At 38.4% G+C, this 19,979-nt stretch overlaps 1 protein-coding gene across 1 annotated transcript in view; it reads left to right on the plus strand.

The window, feature by feature from the left end:
* Positions 1 to 1,720: 1,720 nt before the first annotated feature.
* The window catches only part of ITPRID1 (ITPR interacting domain containing 1), a 122,787-nt gene continuing 104,528 nt past the window's right edge, over positions 1,721 to 19,979 (plus strand). Inside the window, exon 1 of the mRNA XM_031952687.1 lies at positions 1,721 to 2,024. The gene's annotated coding sequence lies outside the window, so the exon portion shown is untranslated. The remainder of the gene's footprint in view (positions 2,025 to 19,979) is intronic.

Consider the following 19,979-nt stretch of genomic DNA (forward strand, 5'->3'; position numbering starts at 1 on the left):
TTCTTCAAGGGCAGGAACTGTTTGAATTTTGTCTTTGTTTCCTACTGACTGGTATACAGTAAGTATCTAATTAATGCTTATTGAATTGAAATGAATTAAACTCTGAACTGAACTGAATTGGATATTGAGCTTAGTGCAGCCTTATGCATGACATCTTTGTTTATTCTCCCTCCTTGTTGTTAGTATTACCTCCAGAATTATTTCATATTTATTTTTTTCTCTCTCTCTCTCTCTCTTTTTTTTTTTTTTTTTTTGATTCTTCTCTCCCCAGAATAATGGATGCTTCTTGAGAGAAGGACCCTTTCATTTTTATATTTGGGTCCTCATTGCCTTGCACATATTAGTTTCTCCATTAATGCTCCTTGAATTGATTGGAATTGAGAGCAGAGGTCCTGCCTCTGGGGTAGATCTGCTCATTAAGCGAAGGTATAGTCCATTGAGAGACCAAGGTTGGACCAGACACTTCAATCTAAAAGGGATCTGAAGGACCATCTTGTCCTCATTTTATAGCCGAGGACATCAAAGAGGTGTCTCTCCATTATCACACAGGTCTAGGGAGCCATTCCAGGTTCTGAATTTAAGTTCTTTGACTCCAAAGCCGATACAATTTTTTTTCTGCATCATTGGTCAGATGGAAATGAGGAGAGGTGCAATGAAAACCTTGCCTTCTTTATTAATTCCTCTTCCAATCCCCATAATTTTAATTTCTGATATGAATGACTGAGCTATCTTTTTATCCAACACCATTTAAAAGTCCATATAGTACATCTATCAATCAGTCAATGATTATTTATAAACCACCTACTATGGGCCAGGCACTGTGCTAGGCACTGGAGATATAATTACAAAGAATGAAATGATCCCCACTGGAAATGATATATCTAACCAGTTCCAATGGTCTTGTGATGGAGAGAGCCGTCCGCACCCAGAGAGAGACTGTGGACACTGAGGGTGGATCACAACACAGCATTTTCACTCTTTTTCTTGTCGTTTGCTTGCTTCTTGTTTTCTTTCTCATTTTTTCCCATTTTGATCTGATTTTTCTTGTGCTGCAAGATGATTGTGGAAATATAGAGAGAAGAATTGCACACGTTTACCATGTATTGGATCACTTGCCAACTAGGTGAGGGGCGGGGGGAAGAGAGGGAGAAAAAATGAAATACAAAAATAATAGGGTGCCTGGATAAACAAAAGATGATAAAGCACCTCCCTGTTTTCCTCAGCTGGCATTCTGCCAGCTCCCTTTGAAGAACACCCTAGAAAAGGCCCATTTGCAACCCAAACACCACTCACTTAATAAAATTTGCCCAAGACAAGAATAGTGACTCTGTTAGAGAAGACTCCTATCCTGGAACTTTGGATCCCTGAGAGAGTTCCTGGGCAGGCTGCCTTCTGGGTGTTGGCCTGGTTTGGTTATTCTTTGTTCCCTGTGAACTGTTCAGTACAAGTTCCCCAGGATCTCCCCACCCTGAATAGCAAGTTGGACTCTCCTGGTTCCCAGTGATTGTTTGCAATGCAAATGGCCAGTCTGCAAGCATCGGGTACCATAACCATGGTAACAGAGGAAGGCAAGTTGGCCTGACTTCCTTGGTGAAGGGTAAGCCCTGCCCGCCTTTGCTTCTGCCAGCAGGTCAACCTGCATTAAAGGAACAGGCAAGTCTTAGAAATCATATGACCGAAGCTGTTATCCTCCCCTCATTTCCCCACCCACCTTTTCGTGAAGGTCAGGATCCTCTGGGCTTGGGGCATTTTTTTTTTTTCTTTTCACTTCCTCTCATTGGTTACTTCAGTGGCTACTTCCTTTTCTGTGGATAGAAAGGAAAATAAATATCCAACTTCCTGGGATCTGGAAGCCTCCTCCTTGGCAAGTGGATCCCCTTGGCCCTCCATGACTGTTCTGTGGATGAGCCCAGAAGCTGCAGAGAGCTGAAGTCCTTATAACCCGAACTTCTCATCTTTAATTCAGACAGACACCAAACAGAGGCAGGAGCCTCCAGCCAACCTGGGATCCCTTTTGTATGAAGGTGAGTGCCAATAACATAGGCCAGATCTCAGCTCAGAGCCTTCCATATTTCAGTATGAGAAAACCTTATTGGTTATTTTTTTCTTAGAAAGATGGCAGTCTCGTTGCTTGTTCTTAGGACTAGAGATAGAGCTCAAGGGGATTTCTGGGGCTGTCTAACCCACATTTAACAGCTGAGGAAATTGAGGTTCAGGGATGATAAATTACTTGTTCATTTTCAATTTTGGTTTTCTGTTCTGGGATCAGTCATGGGCTCCTTCTCAATCTGGGAGGTGTTTAGCCCATAACAAGACTATTGGCAATTGGGAAAAGAAATCTGATTACGAGAATTGTTTCCTAGACAGAGCCTGATCCTCCAAGGGCTATCCGAACAGCTGCTGCTAACATGGCAGCAGATGAGAAGACAATTTCCCTTTAATGCAATGGACACCTTAGTCAGGTTTCTGAGTGACTCCGGTATTCTGTTGAGAGGTTCAAGCAACACTTCTGAGGTTGGAGGCAGAAAATGTGTTCTTCCTTCCCTTTCCTTGGAAGGTATCTGTTATTTCTCACAAGCCCAGTGTTGTTTGCACCTGTTCTCACCTAATTTAAGGCTAAGGTAAGTCACGTCTCATAATAGAATTAAGTCACTAATTTACATCCCTGGATCCTGGAGAATTAAATTACAGTATGTAGGAATGAGCGTAGGAGTGGGAGCAGGGCTCCTGGAGAGTGACAGAGTTCTGAGATCATCCCTCTAAGTCTAAAAGGGAGCTCAAGGCCACGAGTCCAACTAGTTCATTTTACAGATGAGAAAACTGAGGCTTATGAGGTGAATTACCACAGATTGTAGGGGAACCCTTGTAATCTAAACTGCTGTACAGGGTCCCAAATAGGAAGAATAAAGGAGGATGTGATTAAAAGAGACACACATGTAGGTCATGGCCCCTTTTTATTAACAAGCTTTTCCGATTACTCCGTCATTGAGAAAACTTAACTCTGACATCTGGGTAGAGTTTGGCTTTATTTGTTCATTTGGCTACAGGTGGGTAGGAAGGAGATGGGACCTAAGATAATGATTTTATTCTGTAGGAAACTCCTGGTATGGAAACATCCTCTACTAAAGAAAACATGGAACTTGTCCTTAATGTATTATTTTAACTGAGCTGCTCAGGCACTGAGAAGTTTAGGGACTTGCCCAAAGTTGGTATTTTTCAGAAGAGGGAAGTATCCAGGAACAGCCTTCTCCCCAGCATATCACAATAGTTCTTTTTCTTACTGGATTAAAATGGAAAAGATCACCTGGCAGAGAGAAAGAGAAATCATTAAATAATTATACTATAGTGAGAGGTAATTCCTGGTAATTCCATTGGATTGTAAGCTTCTTGAAGGCAGAGACAGTCTTGCCTCTTTTTGTATCCTCAGTGCTTAGCATAGTGCCTGGCAATAGTAGGTGCTAAGAGCTATGACAAAGAATGCTGGACTGAGAACCGGGAGTTAAGGCCTGTTCTCACCTGTCTCCTTCCTCTCCTTGTCTGTTGCCTTTTGTTCTTCTACTATGACATTAGTAATCACTTTCATGACTTCTAAATTTCCCAATTTATCAGGAAATATCTCAGGTACTTGGGGAGAAATTGATTTCCCAGATTTTCTTCACTGATTCTAGTACCAAATCTCCCTTCTTGACACACCCAGCCTACAGTCTTACTTCTGATTTTGGGGAAAACACCCAGATCTGAACTGTATTTTGTTTTTGCCTTAACAATAAGGACATCTATCTTTAAAATAAAGAGAATAGAATCAAAAAGGCTTTTGAAGAAATTAAAACACTAGTTGAGTAAAGAGCAAGTAAGAGAGCTTTCCCAGTTGCCCTCAGTGAATCCAGGCTAAATGAGTCAAAGTATATAACAAAGTATAGAAATAACTTTCAGATGTGATGACTGATGAACATTGGAAAAAAGACCAGTGATCAGCATGATCAAGCATGAGCTCATTAAAAAACAAATCATTACATCGATGTTGTATTCCTGGGTGGTCACAAGACATTTGAATGAATGAAAAAGCTTTTTATTAAGCACTTACTGCATGCCAGCCACTGTTCTAAGCTGTTCTTATTCAGTTGTCCAATTCTTTGTGACCCCATTTAGGGTTTTCTTGGCAGAGATCCTGGAACAGTTTGTCATTTCCATCTCCAGTTCATTTTACAGATGAGGAAACTGAGGGAAACAGGGTTAAGTGACTTGTCCAGAGTCACAAAGTTAGTATCTGCTTTTTAAAAAGGGGAGTTGGAAGAGTTGCCATGTGATGTGGCAGCCCAAAGTAGCTAACATGACCCTGAGTACATTAAAAGGAGCCAGGAACTTCTATTTCTTTTTCAGATATAAATTTATGATTTTTTGATTCTATCAGTTATTGGAAATCATTAAAAGATTTTGAGTAGATAAATAACCCGACCAGATCTAGCTATTGGAAAAGTGAGCAGTAGTTCTAGATAAATCTCTGTATGATTGTAGCTTAGGCTGGATGGCATCTGGAGTCCCTTCTGATGCTGAGATTTTGTGATACTATTTATTATTTTTTACATACATAGTATGACAATGTTATATGTGTATATATATATATATGTATATATATATATATATATATATATATATATATATATATAAACACACACACACATACACATATATATACAATGACTGATCAACTATATTGGTCACTTTTTTCCCCTCTCCGAATACTTTCCTTATTTCCAAAGCTTATATTCACCTGTAAATGTATTTTCTGTAGTTCTGAACCATAGAACTCATTTATCCTACTTGCAAAGCTTGGCTCTACATCCTCAGAGCTGGCTGCTAGCCTCAAAGTCTGGAGAACATAGAAATTTTTATCTGAACCATACAAAGAAGATGTAATAATTACCTTAAAGACAACATAGTCCACCAAACTTTAAAAATGATTAGATATTCATCCTGTGGGGAGTGTGTGTGTGTGTGTGTGTGTAAGAGGAACATATTGGATTTTCTGTAATACAAATTAAAAGTGGTATATACATTGGCTCCTTGAGGATGAGTTGTTTTGCTTTTGTCTTTGATTTCCCAGCATCTAGCACATGGTGAGAACATAATAAATTAGTGAATGAATGATTGTGTTTCCTCCTAATAAATAGTCATTTAAAAAATTAAAAAAAAAATTTGGGAGTGTTCTTTGGATCATAAGAAGTTTTAAATTAGAATTTGCGCAGGGAACACCAATTCACCAGTAGCCCCTATTTTGGAGGTATATAAGAAATACTTCCTTGTTGTCATAACAAGGTATTAAGTGGATAATCAAAAACATGTTACTATGAACTAGTTAATATTTTTCCACAGAAAAACTGAGTCATCAAAATTTGCATTCCTTATCAAAGATTCATTATTACAAAACATAGAAAACATGATCAAGAACAGCCCCAAACAAGTAATGGTACGACGATGTCGACGTGTCTATTCTTCCTCTGTGATGTTGTTAAGTGTGGAAACTACATCTTATGATATAGATTACAACCCCTCCATGTGTCCTTACTCAGTGTTACCCTTGTCTACGTCCTCCCCTAAATCCTCCATAGGATTCTGTTGAACATGCCTATCATTTCCTAGATCTCTGAGAGTTGGGCAGGGACCAATGAAGAACACAGACTACTTCTCTAAGTTACCTGCTCACTCCCTATTTTAGTGATGTGTCTCTCCAGTTGGGTCATGTGTATTGCAATTCTGGCTCACTTGTTCATGGGTGATGAGTTCCACCTGTATCCCTGCACACATTACTCTTTGGATAATCTTCACTTTTGATCTTTCACTAATTAGTATGTTATGGCAGACAGGCTTGAAGTTTTACTGGAGAAAAATTGGTTTTAAAGAGATAAACCTTTGGTCCTAGGAGAAGTTTGGCCTTGTCCAATTTATTGAATGCTCTTCAGCCATCTCTACTCGTCTTGTTCGATTCTAGCATTGCCCGGGGTGGTGACATCCTTCAGACATAATTGTACTGATTGCATCAAGGACTTTGTAAACAATAGTATTAATTCTAGGCACAATCAAAATGTTTGAATGCAGTGTTTGTCCAAGATATGTGTCTTATTAAATTACAATCAGCTTCATGTCGTAGTATGTACAAATGGCAATTTTCATTCACTTAATTCTTCCCCTTTGGAGATTCTGTATCTTATTGAGGAGACCTTACAGTGAGTGTTTCAGGGCTTGCTACAACTAGCCCAAGGCCAATATAAACGGGACTGTTAGGAGGACCTCACTGACCCACAGGTAATCCTTCCTCCATTTGGACTCTGAACAGAAGGTCCCCTATGACAATGATAAACACCTTTGGAGAATATAATCAATATGGCATATTTCTCTGGTTTACGTCTCACTCAAACAAGATTGTTTCTGTTGTTAGGCCATTTGAAGAATCTTGTGTGATTGTAACATATACCTGAGATTAATTTCCACCTTCCTGTAGGAAAGTCATATGTACATACTATGACATGAAGCTAACTTAAGAAAAGTGATCAAGACCTGGGCTTGTATCCAGTGTTAGACACTTACTAGCTTTGGGATAATAGGCAAATCAATCCCCGTGAGCCTCAGTTTCCCAATTTGTAGAATAAGGAAGTGGAACTCAATGTTCTTCAAATTTTCTGCCAGCTCTATGATCCTACTATTATGTGTGAAAGCAAGTGAATTTCCTTCTCATACTTTAACTAAGGATTCTTGTAATTTGTGCGTACATTTTAAAGGTTTGGGAAAATAAATATACACGTTGGCAATTATTTCTATTTTCCCATTAATTTATCTTCCTTATCCGATCATCTTTCTCTGTCTGTCTATCCCATTAGAAGCCCACTTCCCAAACTCTTTCTCCTGTATAAGAAGTCCTTGACGTTGCCTAAGTGCTTGCTGTGCTCGGGTCATGCACAGATTTCTTGGGCCAATCCCAGAAAGCCTCCATCCTTCTTTCACTTCAAAATATAGCCCTCCTCTGTATATATTGGGACTAGACCAGCTGCTAATCATGACAATAATTTTAAAAATGTTTTAAAATGGGTAATTTTAAAAATGGGATAATTTTTAAAAGCAAGACTAAGCTCCAGGCATTACGTACAATAGCAATAAGTTCACAGTGCCCATGGGCTCCCAGTGAATTGTCCATCTCAAGATATAAAGATTCATGTGTTTGTTCTGAGATCTAAAGCTAGAAGAGATTTCAGAGGCCATCTGGTCAAACCCTCTCATTTTGGTCATAGGGAAACCAAGATAAAATCCACCCTAAATCACATGAGTCAGAAGTGAAGGTGGAATTGAGGGTTTCTGATTTCCAAGTCAATTCTAAATTTAGCCTCATAAATCAATGAAAAAGCCCAAAGCATTGTCTTAGCCATAATAAATACAGTGAAATATTTAATAACAGTTGTTATTGAGATATTTAATAACAACTGTTATTAAGATCTGTTTTACTAACAAAAGATTTAATAAAAATCAATAGATAAATTAAAATATTTCATTATAAACTGCTATTAAAATATAGAAAAATTATAGTGTTAGAGCTGCAATGGACCTCAGAGGCTGCTAATCCAACCCCTTCATTTTACACATGATAAAACTGAGGACCAAGGAAGTTTGAAAGGACACATTGTGTACTCTGTGTTTTGGGTATGAGCCTGCCAAAATTATTTTTATTAATTTAGATTAAACTCCTTCCAAAAACTTGTCCTTAAAGGTCCAAAGATGAAGAGTTGTAGCATGCATTTGAAAATCTTTCCAACCTAAACTATTTCACCATTATAGTTTATAACATTCTCCAATATTAAACACAATGTTACACTCAAATCAACATTTCAATGTTTAGATAACAGCCTCAGAACAATAGGAACTTAAAATATTGACACACATAGAAAATTATTTTTTCTAAAATAGGTCAATTTTTCTTGGACTATTCCTTTTAAGGTCAAAAATGGAGTCCAGAGATGCTTACATTAGCTGAAGAAGTCTTCTTTCCCTTAATCTGATGACTATCCTAATCAGGTCAAGGCCTGGGGAAAAATGTGTGTAGGGAGAACCACTTTTAACTGCATAAATCAAGGGCTCCTTGTCCTTTTCCCCAATTCCCTCTTCAGCAAGATTAATAAGAAAATAACCCTGACTTTTTGCTCAGTTTTGTCAAAGAAAATGGTTTATGTTGGTAAAAAGGGTATTTTTTTTTTTTTTTGCATTTTAAGCTTTAAAAAAAGCTGACATGGGTCAAGGACTTCAGACTAAAGTGGAATTGGAGTTTGGCTAATATTTTGTATTATGCAGCCTAAAGAAGGAGTTAGTCTATTTCCAGAAGGGATTTGTTCAAGATCACACAAACAACATCAGAGATGACGTGTGAGTCCATGTCCTCTGTCTCAGGAGCCAATGCTGTAGATCTGTACTACTGTGACTTTAAAAAGATGACTTGGATGACATCAGTCTCTCCAGAAATGACCTAAGGAGTTTTTAAGGTCCTATCTTCATTTTAAGACTGAGTTTCCCTATAGTGAAGACATTCGTTGGCCTTCGGCTGTCTCTGGCTCCTGTGGTTTAATGCATTTGCTAATGATGGGGATGGTAGGTTGGTGCTGCTCCCAGAGAAAATTAGTCACTGGTCCCGCTGTTCTCCTACTCCATCCTTCTGGACTTCTTTCGGCTGTATGTAAAGCAACAAGGGCAGTTGTTCAAGATCATGCAGCCAATCTACCCAGAAAAAAATAGTCAAGGTTGGCAAGCCAGTTTTTTCTTTCTTCTTTTTTTTAAAGCTTTTTATTTTCAAAACATATGCATAGATAGTTTCCAACATTCACCCTTGCAAAACCTTGTATTCCAAATTTTTTCTCCCTCCCTTAGATGGCAAGTGATCCAATATAGGTTAAACATGTGCAATTCTTCTACACATATTTCCACATTTATCATGCTGCACAAGAAAAATAAGATCAAAAAGGAAAAAAATAAGAAAGAAAACAAAAAGCGAGCAAATAACAACCAAAAAAGTAAAAATGTGATGTTGTGATCACCACTTGGTGCCCACAGTCCTCCCCCCTTGGTGCAGATGGCTCTCTCCATCACAAATCAATTGGAACCAGTCTGAATCATCTAGCTGTTGAAGAGTCACAGAATTGATCATCATATAATCTTTTTTTTTCTTTTCTCTTTTTTTCTTTTTCTTTTCTTTTCGTTTTTGCTGAGGCACTTGGGGTTAAGTGACTTGTCCAGGGTCAAACAGCCAGGAAGTGTTAAGTCTCTGAGGCCAGATTTGAACTCAGGTCCTCCTGACTTTGGGGCTGGTGCTCTATCCATTGTGCTATCTGGCTGCCCCTGTCATCATATAATCTTTCTATCGCTGTGTATAATGATCTCCTGGTCCTGCTCATTTCACTCAGCATCAGTTGATGTGAGTCTCTCCAGGCTTCTCTGAAATCCTCCTGTTGGTCATTTCTTACCGAACAATAATATTGTATAACATTCAGATACCATAACTTAATCAGCCACTCTCCAACTGATGGGCATTCACTCTATTTCTTGCCTCCACAAAAGGGCTGCTACAAACATTTTTGTACATGTAGATCCTCTCCCATTTTTAAAGATCTCTCTGGGATACAGGCCCAGTAGAAACACTGCTAGATCAAAGGGTATATACACAATTTAGGCATAGTTCCAAATTGCTCTTCAGAACAGGGGAATCTGTTGACAGTTCCACCAACAATGTATCAGTGTCCCAGTTTTCCCACATCCCCTCCAACATTCATCATTATCTTTTCCTGTCATCTTAGTCAATCTGACAGATGTATAGTGGTACCTCAGAGTTGCCTTAATTTGCATTTCTCTGATCAATAATGATTTAGAGCATTTTTTCATGTGACTAGAAATGGTTTTAATTTCTTCATCTGAAATTGGTCTGTTCATATCATTTGACCATTTATCATTTGGAGACTATAAGGCAGTTTTTCTTAGAGAAGGTGGAATAAAATGATACAGTTCAAAAAATCCCATGCATTAAAAAGTGGAACCTTCTAGGAGGATTACATATTTAGAAAAAATAAAATACTATTTAAAGGGAGAAAGTGAAGTAGTTTAAATGATTTCCTTTATTATTTTACCCCAAATAGAGTTTTGGATAAAACAAAAAAGACCCAGACAAGTAAACTCTAACCACAAGAATCCCCATCATGTTCACTACACTGCTGAAAACTGGGACTTTCAGCCTTCTCTACGGTGGGATTTTAAAATGCTTGAGGACAAATTCTATATCTGCATTCTACTATTCATTCCAAGTGCAATGATTAATTAGCTATTATTTATTAAGCACCTCTGATGCATCAGGAACTGTACTGGAAGCTGTAAATGAGAAGACAAAAATGATACAGTAGCCACCCTCACAAAGCTTATATTCTGTCGGAAGAGATAAAAAATATACATATAAGTGGATAAAAATATTAAAATAATGCACACAAATAATCTATTAAATGGAGATAATATATGCAAAGTACTTTGTAAATTTTCAAATATTATTTAAATGTAGCTTTTTTAAAAATAGAATACAAGGTTATCTGAGAAGGAAGAGGTACTAGCAACTGGGGAAATTAAAGGCAGGAGATATTTGAACTGATCCTTGAAGGAAATGAAGGATTCTAAAGAACAGAGAGGAGGGGGGTAGAGTATTTTAAGCATGAGAAACAACTTGCCTAAAGGAATAAAAGGAACAAAAAGTAACTCACTTTGGATCAAAGAGTAAGTGAAAAAACTTTCTTTATACTCAGGCTGGAAAGATATGTTGATGGGGGAGTTGCATTTGAGCCTAGAGGTAAATGGGAGCCATTGAATTTTATAGAGCAGGATCAGACCTGTGTTTTGGGACTCTCGAGAACACATTTTACTTTCTGAGCATCAATAAATATGAAGGTGATGAGATCCAACAATGGAATCCTAAAAAGTCAAAAGAGTATCAGTTTTGAGCAAGTCCTTGCCAGATTCTGACAGCCCTGAAAGGTGGTGAGGGGAAATGTTTCCATTTTGTAGGTTCCTTATTATGTGCCTGCTATCAAAGGTGTCACCCGGTGACAATCCTTGTCTGATAATCACAACAAGTCTAACTAAGGGCAACAAGAAAAGCCGTGGAAGGTGAAGGAAAGGGTGTGAGCAGTTCTGGCTCCAGCCATCAAGCAGGATCTACACAAATAAGGAGAAAATAGTGAGATTTTTTTTTTTTCACATCCAAGTTCACAGAGTCCCCGAAACTTCAGATTGAATATTAAGAACCACTTTTCTAAGCCAGTTTATGTTGACTTATGGGGAAAAAGAGTAGATGACTCAGTAGATGGAGGGTTGGTTTTGGAGACAGGAAGAACCAAGTTTAAATCCTACTTCTTATATCTCCTAGCTGTGTGACTCTAAATAAGTCACTTAACCTGCTTAAAGTCTCAGTTCTTTTTCTGTAAAAGGGGCTAATAATAGCACCTACTTCCTAGGGTTATTAAGTGGGTCAAAGGAGATATCATACATAAAACAGTATATATTAGGGCTAAGTAGCTATTAATTCCATTTTCCATTCCTTGGATTTTAAAAATACCCAGGTAGAACAGTGGATCACTTTGTGGGAAGAGATATTTTCCATTTGTTATAAGCTTCAGAGGAATAATATGACAAAAGAAAAGTTCTTCATTTGAAGTCAAATGATGTGGGCTCAAATCCCACCCCTTTCTCTAATTACTTGTGTGACTTTGGGCAAATCACCAATTACCTCTCTTCCTCTCAGATTTATCATCTGGAAAATGAGAAGCCCTTGAGAAGGGCCTTGGAAAATGAAGGCCCTTATTAAATGTTTGTTGATTGACACGATTACTTTGAATGTCACTTCCAGCGCTCCCTCTGTGATTGTCTGAGCCATGATGAAGAGTAAGAAGCTGTTGATTTTCTAATCTTAAGCATTTTGCCAACCTTAAAATTCCCTAAAAATGTTGTTGTTATTATATTTTTTGGCCGCTGGATGATGCAGTGAATAGTGTTGGATCCGCTCTCTGGAGGACTCGTTTTCCTGAGTTCAAATCAAGTCTCAGACACTAACTGTGGGACCCCAGGCAAGTCACTGACCCTGTTTGCTTCAGTTCCCTCAAATCATTGTAAAATGATCTGTAGGCAAGCTTTTCCATTATCTCTACCAAGAAGATCCCAAATGGTCACCCTGCGTCAGACAAGACTGAACAACAATTAATGTATTTTAGAATTTCAAAATTAGATTTAGAAATGATCTCAGAAGGCATACAGTACTGTTTTACAGAGAGGGAAACTGAGGCCCAAGGAAATGACTCACAATACACAATCAGCAGAAAGCAGATCTACTTTTCTGATTGTAGCAATGAAAGGAAGGCAGCACGACACAATAGAAACAGCATTGACTGTAAAGTCGGGGGCCCCAGGGACCAGTCTTGGTTATGGTACTTATGAATTGGGCAAGGTCTTATCCGCCTCAGTTTGAAGTTAGGGGGGTGGGCTGGGTGACCTCTAAGGTCCCTTCGAGCTCTAAATCTGGGATTCTAAAATACAATAATAGCTAACATTTAGAGAGAGCTTTAAGGTCTACAAAGCACTTTACATATATTATCTCATCTGATCCTCCTCACACCCACCCTGGGAGGGAAATGCACTGCTCTTTCCACTAAGTCACCATAGAATATAGGAATGGAATAAAATTTAAAAGTTGGAAGAGACTTCGGAGGGAGTCAAGTCACCGTGATTTTATCCATAAGGAAACTAAGATCGAATATATTAAAAGGCAGAATGTTCTGATGGCTTCGATGCTAGACTGGGAAGTCAAGAAAATCTGGGTTCATTTCTTTAGTTTTGCTTTAAACAGAAAGACCTCGAACAAGGGCACTGACAGCCCAGCTGTCTTCCTGAGGGCCCCCCATCCAGTGGAAGCTATCGACATGCTCTGGCATCTTCTGCATCTTATTAGCAAGTGAGAAGGGATAGTGGGGGGAGAGAACAGGGGTTTGGGGCTCTCTCTATGTATAGATTACTAATTCTACCAAAAATGGCCAAGAGAGAATGAAGACATAGCTGTCTGCAGCAGGGCAAAGAATACTAATGATGTTTATTTTTGTTAATAAACGTGTCAAGGAGGAAGCAGTTTCAAATGCATATAAGTATGAGGAAGCTTGAACCTTGAGCTCTTCTCAGAGAAGCAGGCTTTCCCTCTGTTTTATTCTTAGCTGGAAGAGGGAGGGCTTTCTTTTTCATGAAATTAAGACCTTTGCTATCACACAGGCAAAAATACTGTGCTTGTTTCATTTCCTTATGAGGCATTTTAGAGCTACCTAGAACATGACACCATGACATTGAAAGGCTCTTTTTGACTATAACTAAGAGGTCTTGTCTAACCCTTGATAAGGGATGTAAAGGCAAATAATTATCCTGCAAGTCATGCAAATGTTTCCTCATAAGACATAGCCACCGGATTAGGTAATTCTTTATTGACCACTGGAAGCAGGTAGCAGTACATGTGTGATCCTGCTCACAGGAGCACTGGGGCAGATTTTAAGGTAGAACCTTTTATCTTAATTTGGAGCCCCTTGTTATACTTTGCAAGTATCACATTAGGACTATATATGGATCACCAAGGCAGGAAAGGAAATTAGAACTGGGAGAGATAAGGTAAAGATGGGAAAATAAAAGGGAGGTCAACCATATATATATATATATATATATATATATATGATTGGAGACCACAGTCAGGGTGAGATGAGGTGGGATAGGATAAGCAAAAACATATTAGCTTAAGATTTTACAGAATGAGCTTGAGATATGAGAAGATGCTTTTTTTCCTGCATTTACTCTTTATGAGAAATGATGGATTTTGCATACAATATTAATTTTTAAAATTTTATTTGCTAGTTTTGCTGAATTTCCTTCTTTTGTTTTTAAACATATTCTTTGTTAAAAGGGAAAGCTCTCTGGAAGAGAGAAAAGGAGGCTTTAAGTGGGTCTAAGCGATATGAAAACAAAAGGTATCATTCATCATTCATCATCTATTTTTAAGAGCAATTGATTAATAAAGAGCCAGCTATTTCATACCAAAAAGCAAGCCAAAGTTAAGTACTAGGTAAGGCTCATTGCTCTACAACTAAAAGGGACCTCTGAAAGCATTCAATACCACCCTCTCACTTTACAGATAAAGAAACTGAGGCACAGAGAAGTGACATAAATGACTCAAGGTCAATAACTGAGAGTCAGGATTTGAATCCAAGTTCTTTGTCTCTAAAGCCAGAATTTTTTCCCCAGGAGACATTTCATACAATGTTTCCCAGGCACACCAGACATCCATGACAATGAGTCCCTGATAAAAAGGTCAGCCATGACCCAGGAAAAGTGATCTCATCTATATCCTTTAGCTTCCTGCTTTTAAGCCATGGTCAACTCAAGGTTTATGGCCAGGATCAGGTGAATGATATACAGGTATGCTAAATTGGCGGGCAATATGCAAAGGGAATTGTTGAGTCGGAGCCAAGGCCAGTTCCCAACTTCCAAGTAAATGGAGTAAGGAGTCCCAATGTCATCCTGATCAAGGCTGTCGTTATAAACTATGAAATATCCAGTTGAAAAAATATGGGAAAAAAATCAGTCAAGCTTCCTTGCGTCATACAAAATCCCAAATCCTCATTTTCATGAGGTTCATGAGCATCTGGGATAACCCATTTTTGTTTCAATATGGACATCATATAGCTTACAAGGAATAACCCCAAACTGATCCTTATAGAGAAGGCTAGACTTGGAGCCAAGCAGCTAGGAGGTGGGAATCTCGACTCAGACATTTACCGGTTGTGTGATCCTGTTCAAAGACTGACATTGTGAGAACCTCAGTGTACCATTCATTTATTTTTTTAAATTTAATTTTATTTATTTATTTTTGCTGAGGCAAGTGGGGTTAAGTGACTTGCCCAGGGTCACACAGTCAGGAAGTGCTAAGTGTCTGAGACCAGATTTGAATTCAGGTCCTCCTGACTTCAGGACTAGTGCTCCATCCACTGCTCCACCTAGTTGCCCAAGTGGACCCATTTATTAAATGGAAATACCAATACTGGCCCCAAATACCTCATAGAATTGTTATGGGCTATTAAATGCAATTTGTTTTTGTGTGTTTTAACCTGTGATTTCTTCAGTATGAGAAGCTCCTGTTATGGAAATCAGCTCCACTGATGCCAATCGTCACCTTCACTATAACTTCCAGTCTTACAAAGTTGCTTAAGTCAGTGAGAGGTAAAGAGATGGTCTTAGGCCATACCCTGTAGAAGAATATTTATCACCAGTCCAAGGTAATTTGGAAAGAGGGAAGGAAGCAGTGGCAGCTGGGATAGGGACAGGGATAGACTTCTTGTAGAAGGGCAAGCCTGAGCTGAATTTTTAAGGGAATTAGGGATTCTAAAAAGAAAAGGTGAAAAGGAGGATCATATCAGCCACGGAGGACGGTCAATGGAAAAGACAAACATGGGAAACGAAGTGTCCTGAATGAAGACCAGTGGGAATGGACTATAGGAAGCATGAAGGCAAATACTAAATAATGATTTAGGCAGGGAAGGTAAGCTGGGGCCAGGCTGTGAAGGACTTTGAATGCCAAACACAAGAACTGATATGGGATACTAGAATCAGGAGCCCCTGAAGTTTTTTGTTCAGTTGTTCATCAGTTGTATCTGACTCTTCATGATCCCATTTGGGGTTTTTGTGGCAAACATCCTGGAACAGTTCACCATTTCCTTTTCCAGCTCATTTTATAAATAAGGAAACTGAGGCAAACAAAGTTAAGTGATTTGTCCAGAGTCACACAGTAAGTATTTGAGGCTGCATTTGGACTCAGGAAGATGAGTCTTTTTGACTCCAGACCTGCACCAAAAGTTGAACCAACCCTATTAACCACACCTGTAAAATCCATTAGTATCTATGTGGAAGATGAATTAGCATAGAGAGACACTTTAAGCAGGAAGACAATTTGGAACCTAATGAGTGCCTGAACTAGGATGGAGGCTGTGAAAGTGGAGAGCCGGGTATATTGTGAGAGATTGGAGAAAAAGAAATTGCAAGACTTGGATGTGGTAACGTGACAGAAGAGCCCATGGTTACAGTGAGTGTCAGTTCTCAAAATGTGCTCTGTTTTGAGCCATAATGAGGTGAGACAGCCAAGCTTTTGTACCAGGTCTTCCCAGCTCTGGTCCAAAGATGGCCATCTTGAACCCCATGCCTTGTGATCATGAACTTCAAAGTCCCTTTTACTTGCTGCCTTCCCCCAATAATCTCATCCTTATGCATTTCAGCTCTGATTTTCCCTAGTTCCCATCTTTCTCCATTCTCTAGGAACTTCCTTTATTATTAATACACTCTTTCCTTCTAAGGTCTCTTCCTTTTACTTCCTTTCCACCTTCTGTGGCTCCTTCAAACTTGCCTTTCTCCTGTGCTATCCTCAGGATCAGATGCAACTTTGGGGCACAGGGTGAGGACGAATTAGAAAAATCCTTGCTTCCCATCACAACTTTCAACTTTTCTCTTTGCAGACACCACCAACTCAGAACCACACATTCTTTAAAGTTCATTTATTTAATGTCCTACCATCTGTTACTGCTCTTCCTTCCTAACCAGACTTCCAGGCACTAACTGTAGGAAGAAATAAGTCACTTGGCTCACAAATCTCTGATACCACTCAGCGTCTTCTTCATCCAGACATTTTTCACTCAACCGCCCAAGAACATGCCCTTTTACCTCTTAGTCTGAAAACTGTAATGAAATCATTACTGTCATTGACCTCAATAGGGCAAGTCCATTTTTCTCTGCCCCTTTTTCCTACTCATCATTTTTGTGACTTCCCGTACCATGGCTCTCTTTTGGGACCACCACTCCCTTATTTGTGTAATTATATACCCAGTGCTTGGTACATACTAAGTACTCAATAGTTTTCATTCATTTTCATCCATTCATCCATCCATCCGTCCGTCCATCCATCGATTCATTCATTCTATTCTTTCCAGATTCCCTTTGTTCTGTCATCTATGAACTTCCAGGTTATGCCCTCTGTTCTTAAAAATGCCAGGGCCTGTTTTCTTCTGTAATTTTCCCCCACTTTTTTTCTAACTCCTCAATGATCCCGATGACCTCTCCATCTCATACCATTACTTATCTATCCCTGATAAACGAATTTGCTTAGGCGCTAGAATTACTAGTAATGGCTCTCTACTTGAAAGTTCAAAATGAGAACAATACCCAATAGTGTATTTTTGGAATGCCCTGAGAAGAGAAGGTGATTTAGAATGGGCTAGGACAGAGTGATCATGAGAGAAGGTTTTGTTCTCATCCCCAGTGCTTCACCACAATATGAGAGTAGAGAAGGGGACAAATGGGAATAGACAGAGGCTTAGTTCTGTGGGCCATTGTGATGTGTGCTTGGGGCAGGGCTGTTTTGATCACCATATATCTCCACAAAGAATATACAAGTGTAGAACAGATAATGTCAAAGAATAGACAGATCTTAACTACTCCAGCTAATATAGACCATTAGCAGCTGAACTCATCTGTGAGACCCTGTGATAGGAGGCTGAAGATGGAGGAAAGCATTATTACTCTTATAAACACATTTCCTTTCAGAGAGGAGAGATTATGTCTGTCCATGGGAAACTATCAAGACATTGTGTGTATCTATGTGTGTACATACATGTATATAATACATGTATACATACATATGTATGTAGGTATGTATATGCTTTCACAAAGGGTTCTAAAAGGACTTTATAGTCATATTAGGCTGCTTTTTCTTTCAACTGATCCCTGCCTTGGGTAGTCTTAGAGTTTCTTATCCTCCTGCTTGCCCTTCTTAGATGCATTCCAGCTAATTAATTTCTTTCTGAAAATGTGATATCCATGACTGTACATGATGGTCCACAAGGAGTAAGACCAAGACAGAGCATGGCAGAATGTTGAGTTTTCTCTAAATATTATATCACCTTCAATGCAACCTGAAATCTCATGAATCTTGGGACAGACCTTGGTGATTGATAGCTTAAGGTTTTACTTGTTTCATTTTCCTAAAAAAACAAATGTATGTAAGAACCAAATGAAGACTAAAATAAATATAAGTGGTAAAATAAGATATGAACCCTTTCATTGTTTATTAAGGTATAAGCAAATAAATTACAAAAGCATTTTTTTTGGTCTGTGTCTGTTTCCAAGTCTGCCTGAGTTTCTCTTCTTTTTTTTCCTATTTTTCTTCATTTCCATCCCACCTTCTTCTTTTCCCTTCCTTTCAGCCCTTTCCTCTTTTTTCTTCCATTTCCTTCTCTTTTTCCTTTTCCTGCCCATTATCATCCCTTCCCCCACCCCAGTTACAGTCAATATACCCGTACTATCGGTTCTACTGATTTCACTCTGCATCATGTCTTATCTTTCTATATTTTTGTTATGGTTTTGTATATTCTTTTATGAGATCACCACATTCTTATATTTATATGCATTTATTATAGTTACTCAGTCTTCTTCAAAAATTGAACCTATGGGTTGTTTCCATTTTTGGCTCTTAGAGTAGCAGCCAAAAACATTTCTTCACACATAGGCCCTCTGGCCTTTGCATCCTATTTTTAGGGTTATGTCTTTGGCTCCGAATTGCCAAGTTAAAGATGTAGCCAATTTGGGAGTTCTTTTTGCAGATTGTCTTATTTTCTCCTGAATTATTTACACCAATTGACGGTCCTTTCAGCCATGCATTGAGTGCCTATTTCCCCGTAGCCACACCAACATTTTTATCTTTTAATTTTTGTCAATATACTGAGTAAAAGGTGTTATTTGAATATAGTCTTGAGTTGTTCCTTTCTGAATATTAGAACGCCTTTGAGAGCAGAGCTTTTTTATGTGCTTCCCAGAACCCAGTACCAAGTTGCAAGTGATGCTGTATCTTTGGCAGATCTGATGATAACCAAGGAACAGATGTAGTTGATGGACAATGTAATCAACCAGTTTAACTTGAAGAGTTTCTGAATTCACAGATGACCACCCCAGACATCTATTCTCAGGATTTAATTTGTTCACCACCCTATGAGGAATTCAAGAGAACATATGAGTATTGTCATAAAGAGCAAGGAAATCAGAACCAGGAGACCCATATACACAATAATTACAATAACATAAATTAGTAAAACACTAAAAGGCAGCTAGACAGTACAGTAGATAGTGCCCAGCTCAGAATCAGGAAGACTCATCTTCCCAAGTTCAAATTCAGTCACAGACACTACTTGTGTGATCACAGAAAAATGATTTAAATTTTGTTTACCTCAGTTTCCTCATCTGTAAAATGAGCTGGAAAAGGAAATGGCAAACCACTCCAGTATTTCTGCCGAGAAAACCCTAAACGGGGTCTGAAAGATTCAGACATGAATGCACAATGACCAAAAAAAGATATAATAAAAGTATATTGAATATAATGATCAAATTTAGTTCCAGAAAACTAATGATCAGATTCACTTTCTTCTCTGTAAAGAGAAGTTGAAACTTAAGAGTCATAGGTTATTTATAGTCAGATAAAATTCAGGTTATCAGTTGATTTTGACCACCTAGTTTTATTTGCTAGAAGTTATATGGAGCTGTTCAATTCATTGGAAAGCGAAACAATAAATTTCTTCTCATTTTTTGTTCTACTCAATTGTCAAGTTCTTAAACAAAGATCTTGACATTGCAGTCACCTATAAGTATCTGGGAAAAGCATTTTGAATTTCTGTTAGCTTTTCCTTTAAGTAATTAGATACTATGCTGTGCTATATATTTAATACTAATGTTTCACGAACTAGTGTATTCATTATCATATGTATATATATATTAATTTTTCTTATTGTCTTATGTGAAATTAGAAAAGCATCTCTTACTTTTGAGGTATCACCTGAAGCACAGTTTATTTTCTC

This window comes from Sarcophilus harrisii, chromosome 1, assembly GCF_902635505.1.
Source record: "Sarcophilus harrisii chromosome 1, mSarHar1.11, whole genome shotgun sequence".
In the NCBI taxonomy this organism is placed as follows: Eukaryota; Metazoa; Chordata; class Mammalia; order Dasyuromorphia; family Dasyuridae; genus Sarcophilus; species Sarcophilus harrisii.